Below are 5,838 nucleotides of genomic sequence, written 5' to 3' on the forward strand. Positions count from 1 at the left end.
CGATACGAAATGTTCCCAACAGGCGAATCCACAGGGACAGAAAGGAGAGTAGTGGCTGCTCAGGGCTGGGGGGACAAGGGAATTGGGGGGTGACAGCTAAGGGGTACAAGGATGAAAATGTTCTAAGGCTGACTGTGATGTTTGCACAACTGTCTGTACACTAAAGGCCATTGAGTGCCACACTTTATAAGCTGCTGGAAAAATCTGGTTGCGGGCAGCAAAGGATTCGGGCTGCAGGGCTGGCTGTGCCACTTGCTGGCTGCGTGACCACGGGCAGGTCACTTCACCTCCCAGAGCCCCGCGGGCCCCCATCTGCCGGGGTTGACGTGAGGGGGAGGCCAGCAGCGGTGCCTGCCACACGAGTGCCCCATAAACGTCACTCACGGGACGTGTCTCCTTCCTGCCCGCTTCTCCCTCGCACCCCAGAAGCCTCCAGAACGCTTATTCCAGGAACGGGGCAATTCCTTGAAATCTGAACTGAAAAGACCAAGCCCTCCTGGCCTGGGAAGGAAACAAAAGCTGTCCAAGGGCCGCCTGATCCTGCAGTCACGTCCCGCCTTCTTTCTCCAAGCCCAGAGTCCCAGCCCGTCATTTTTAGTTTCAAGACACCGCATGAGCCCGGTGGTCTGCAAAGGGGTCCCCACGGCCACCAACACCTGAGGCCCTCAAATCCACGCCCGCCCAGTCCCCACTGCTCCTGGTGGCTTTGGGGGACCTCAGGAAAGGCACAGAGAAGCTGACACTCGCCCTGCAAAATAATCCAGCCCGGCAGGACGGGGTGGGGGGACCCCCACAAAGAAGGGAGTGTGTGGGCAGCTCTTCCATACACAATGGCCCCTCAGAAACCTGTCCCTGGGGAAAACAGAGGATCTCTATTGACATGGCCCAAGAAAGAAACGTCTGTATTCGTTCAGGACCTGCCCCCGCAGGCTCCAGGCCAAGAATGTGCAGCACAGCGTCTATTAAGTTTCTAAAATTATGCCGAGGTCGGCGGGCTGGCAAGGGCGAGGGTCGGGAAAGGATGTGGCGTGTGGGCGGCAGGAAATCTTTCTCCTGGCCCCTTGAGCCCCAGCCCGCACGCCGGGCAGTGGGAAGGGAGTGCCCCTCCAGCAGATGTCACGTTGACCCTAGAACCGAAAACGCTTCTGTGCATGGCCTGGGAGTTCAACTGTTGTGGGACATTGCCACAGCGCCTTCCCAGATTGCTCTCGTTTTCCCTGTGGTGAGGGAGGAATGGGACGCCATCCTTGGGCAGTCCAGTTGGAGAAGCAAATGAGAGAAACAAAACTCCTAGTGGTCAAGGTCTCGAAGTAGGGGTAGGGTTGCTATGTTGGGTTGTGCAAGTTGCGCACTGCACAACTGCAGGGGGCACTCCTCTCAAATACGGAGTCGTACTCCTCTCAAATATGGAGTCACACCATGTACTACCTATACAACCATTCAAGGTGGCCCATAACATACTAGAAGGGGGACAAGCTGGCTTATGTGGCCAGGGCCTCCCTCTTGGGTAGGGCTGGGGGGATGTGAATCCCTGACCAGTTTGTACATGGAGGGCAGACTGAGACTTCACCACAAATGTCAATCCTAATTGGAATACTTAAGACCCACTCCTCCAAGCTACCTACATCGAAGAGGGACGGGGACTTAAGAAAATTCAAGGGGGAGAACCCTCAAAATCTGTAGGCTGTCCCACCTCCCCGAGGTGGTTTCCGTATAAAACATAGGACACACAGTTAAACTTGAATGTCAAATAAACAAGGAAGAATTTTTTAGTATAAGTACGTCCTAAATATAGCATGGGATATACTTACACTGAAAAAAAATCATTTCTTGGTTGTTTATCTGACATTCAAATTTTACTGGGCATCTTGCATTTTTATTTGCTAAATTTAACAACCTTCCCCCCAGAGGCCATGCCTATGAAAATTCTTGTTCACCACCCACCTCACCACCCACCGTGGCCTGGAAGTAGCTATTAAATCAGCAGCTAATTAGGAGTAAAGTCCCCCAAAGCCTTCGGACTGCTGTGCAGTCAGTCACACAGGATATGGAGTGTGACAGCACCCCCTCCCAAACGCATCTTAATGGCTTCCTTCCTCCCCTGGGGGCTCGGCCACGGGCCACCCAGCCTGGCTAGGAGAGCTATGCAGGTGCCCTGCGCAGGCTTGTCCCTGGGGAGTGTGGAAACGGGGCTCGGAGCCAAGGATCTCGTGGCACTGCCCACATCGCTGACACTCAGGGCGGCCGATCTTGGGCAAGGCTCACTCACCTCGGGTTTACAACTGGGGCCTCTCGGGTAAGTCAGACAAGGCGGTTTCCCAGCCTAGTGACACTGTGACGCCTGGGAGCTCCGTGTCATCATTCCCGTGAAACGGGGTCACCTGGGGGTCTGGGAGGCCGGCGAGGAGGCCCCTCCCTGGCTTGCCCTGGGCTCCTGGAAGGCGGGGAGGGAATGAGGAAGGAAGGGCCTGGCTGGGCACCTGCCAGGCCGGTGGGTTTCTGCGGGAAGGGCCGGCTGGCCTCGCGAGGGACACCGTGGTTAGGGCACACTGCGGGCCTGTGGCCAGCGCGCAGTCAGAGCCAACCCGGCCCGGGACGCCCTCATGCACAGAGACCCTGGGTGGGAAGTGACCCCGGGTCCGGGCAGGACGGGCGGGGACCCTGAGCCCCTGCAGAGCCCTGGTGGAGACAGCAGCGCTTCCCAGCCCCAGCCCAGAACCGGCCACCAACCTCCCCACCCCGTCCTCTCCCGCTTCTCTGTCTGAGTCCCTGAGAAGGGCCAGACGCTGGGACAGACTGAAAGGGGATATTTAGGGGATGAGTCAGCCCTCCGGGGACGATTCCGCTTTGGGACCAAGCTCTGCTACAGCGACATGAATGGGCACCTTCTCGGGGCCTCCCCATGGCTCCTGAAGACTTGTGGGTCCCCTCTCTGTCACTCCAGAGTCCTGACCTCCAGAGATGTACAGGGACACTTGGTCCCTGCAAAAGCTGCCCTTGTGGGCCATAGCCAGTGGCCCAGGGTGTCCTCATCACACACAAGGACCAGCCAGTTGGGTTCTTGACTCTAGTTTTTGTTTGCACTTCCGGTTGCCCAGGGGATGGAGACGGAAGGACACTCACACTGACAGAGACCAGAGCTCCTGGGTCACCCAGGGAACAAGCAACGCAGACGGCAGGTCCCCAGGGCTGCTTTCTCTTGACTATCTGGGTAACTCAGTTACAACCGGGTTGGAGGTATTGGAGCATGCTGTTCTGCCTGTTTAGACCTGTGAAGGCATCAGTGAGTCACAATCTCACCTGGGACTGCCAAAGCCTGGAGGGCGGGGACCCTGCTGATTCCAGCTGGCCTCCTAGGAGAGCTCCCAGAGCGGGAGGGCAGTCAGGGAGGGCTTCCAGGAGGAAGCAGCTCTTGTCGAAGGCTAAACCAGAACTAGGTGGGAAACGAGCAAGAAGGGCAGGCGTTGTCACAGGGGGAAGTGCCAGATGGACGGTGTGGCACTCCCGCAGACTCAGCAGGTGGGTAACCCCTCAGCAGTTCAGGCTGGTGGAACCAGGGGCACAGGGGTGGCCAGAGAAAAGCCCAAGCAGAAAGGACATCCCAGAAACCGGGATCCGGACACTGAGAGCCAGACTCGCCCTGCCACATGCTGTCAGATGACTCTGGGCGAGCCACTTCCCTTGCTGAGCCTCGGTTTCCTTATCACTAAAATGAAAAGGACAGTAGAGATAAACGTCGCTGCTCTCTGGGCTTCCTTTGCTCCCTGCCGGGCCCTGACATCTGCACGTTTGCACATGTATCTGCACATCCCATTCGCTCTCACGATGGCACCAGTGAGCAGGTGGAATGTCATCCCCATTGTGCAGACGGGGCAGTGGAGCCTCACACAGGATCGGAAAGATGTCCCAGGTCCCTGGGTGGGCAGGGCGTGAACCCAGGTCCAGCCACACAAGGCCCAGGTTCTAGCAGCCTCCCAGGGCCGGGGGGGAGGTGAGAGGGCTCCTCTGGGACAAGGATGTAGTTGTCTCTCCCACTTGCCTTTTTCCTTTCTAGGGCTGCCATGACACATGACCACAAACTGGGTGTCTTAACACAGTGGAAATTGATTGTCACAGTTCTGTTGGAGGCCAGGAGTCTGAACTCAAGGTGTCAGCAGGGTTGGCCCTTCCTGGCTTCCAGTGGCTTCCAGCAATCCTTGGAGTTCTCAGCTTGTGGCTCCATCACCCCAATCTCTGCCTCCATCGTCACACGTCTGTGTCGTCTCCTCTTCTTGTAAGGACACTTGTCATTGGATTTAAGGCCCATCTAGATCACCCGGGATGACCTCATCTCTAGATCCTTAAACTACATCTGCAAGGACCCTTTGTCCAAGGAGAGTGGCACTCGCAGATTCCGAGTGGGCGTCTCTTTAGGGCAGCCACCGATCGGCCCACTCCCCTCTCCTCACCGCCGGGGAAGGAGGACAGTGGTCAGAGAGGACGGGCCCCAGAGACTCTGAGCAAATCCACACAAAGTCAGGCTAAGAGAAGGGCTTCGTGGGTGAAGGTTTACCTTCCCGGGTGAAGCTCTTGCCTCTTTGCAGAGACTTGTTTTGACTGACATGGGAGCTGCCAGCCACGCGTCGCTGCTGAGCACATCAAATTGAGACGTAGTGACAGTGTCCAGGACATGCTGGATTTCAAGGACTTAGTATGGGGAAAAGAACGTAAAATATCTCACCCATCGTTTTTATATCAATTACAAGTGGAAATAAGAACATTTGGGACCTATTGGGTTAACAAAGCTGTAGTATTCAAATTAGGTTCACCTGTTTCTCTTATTTTTTTTTAATGTGATAAAATTAACCATTTTAAAGTGAACAGTGCTCGCTTCGGCAGCACATATACTAAAATTGGAACGATACAGAGATTAGCATGGCCCCTGCGCAAGGATGACACGCAAATTCGTGAAGCGTTCCATATTTTTGGATTAGTAAACTGTGGTATATGTATACCATGGAGTACTACTCAGCTATAAGAAATAACGATGATACGACATCTCTTTGGTTCTCCTGGAGAGAGCTGGAACCCATTATACTAAGTGAAGTATCCAAAGAATGGAAAACCAAGCATCACATGTACTCACCAGAAAACTGGTTTCCCTGATCATCACCTAAATGTACATCGGGGAAGGATACCAATCGGATATCAGACTGGGATGGGGGGGTGGGGGAGGGGATGGGTGTATGCCTACATGACGAGTGCGTTGCACACCCTCTGGGGAATGGTCATACTTGAAGGTGCAGACCGGGGAGGTGGGGGGGGAGGGGATGGAGGTATGACTACATGATGAGTGCCAGGCGCACTGTCTGGAGAATGAGAACGGACGCGCTTGGGACTCTGACTCGGGGATTTGGGCGGGACATGGACAATGTATATGACCTAAACTTATGTACCCCCATGATGAGCTGAAATTAAATAAATAAATAAATAAATAAAGTGAACACATGCAGTGACATTTAGTACAGTCACAGTGTTGTGCCACCAGCACGTCCATCAAGTCCCAAGACATTTTCAGCTCCCCAAACGGAAACCCTCTACCCGCTGCCCACTGCAGTCATTCTCCATGCCCTTCTGCCCCCGTCCCTGGCACCACCATGGCTTTCTGCCTCTGTGGGTTCCCCTCTTCTGCACATGTCACACAAGAGGGATCATGCAATAGCTGTCCTTTTGTGTTTGGCTTCTGTCATGTAGCATGATGTCTTCAGGGTTCATCCATGCTGTGGTGTGTACCAGAATTTTGTTCCTTTTTCTTGGCTGAGTAATATTCCATTGCATGGCTAGACCACATTTGTCCAT

At 54.7% G+C, this 5,838-nt stretch overlaps 1 non-coding gene across 1 annotated transcript; it reads left to right on the forward strand.

Moving 5' to 3' along the window:
- The first annotated feature begins 4,862 nt into the window (after positions 1-4,862).
- On the forward strand, positions 4,863-4,966 carry LOC123633637. Its single transcript, XR_006733665.1, has one exon. It is a non-coding gene; the product is annotated as a U6 spliceosomal RNA (small nuclear RNA).
- The last annotated feature ends 872 nt before the right edge of the window (positions 4,967-5,838 follow it).

The sequence above is a fragment of the Lemur catta genome, chromosome 2, assembly GCF_020740605.2.
Source record: "Lemur catta isolate mLemCat1 chromosome 2, mLemCat1.pri, whole genome shotgun sequence".
Lineage (NCBI taxonomy): Eukaryota > Metazoa > Chordata > Mammalia > Primates > Lemuridae > Lemur > Lemur catta.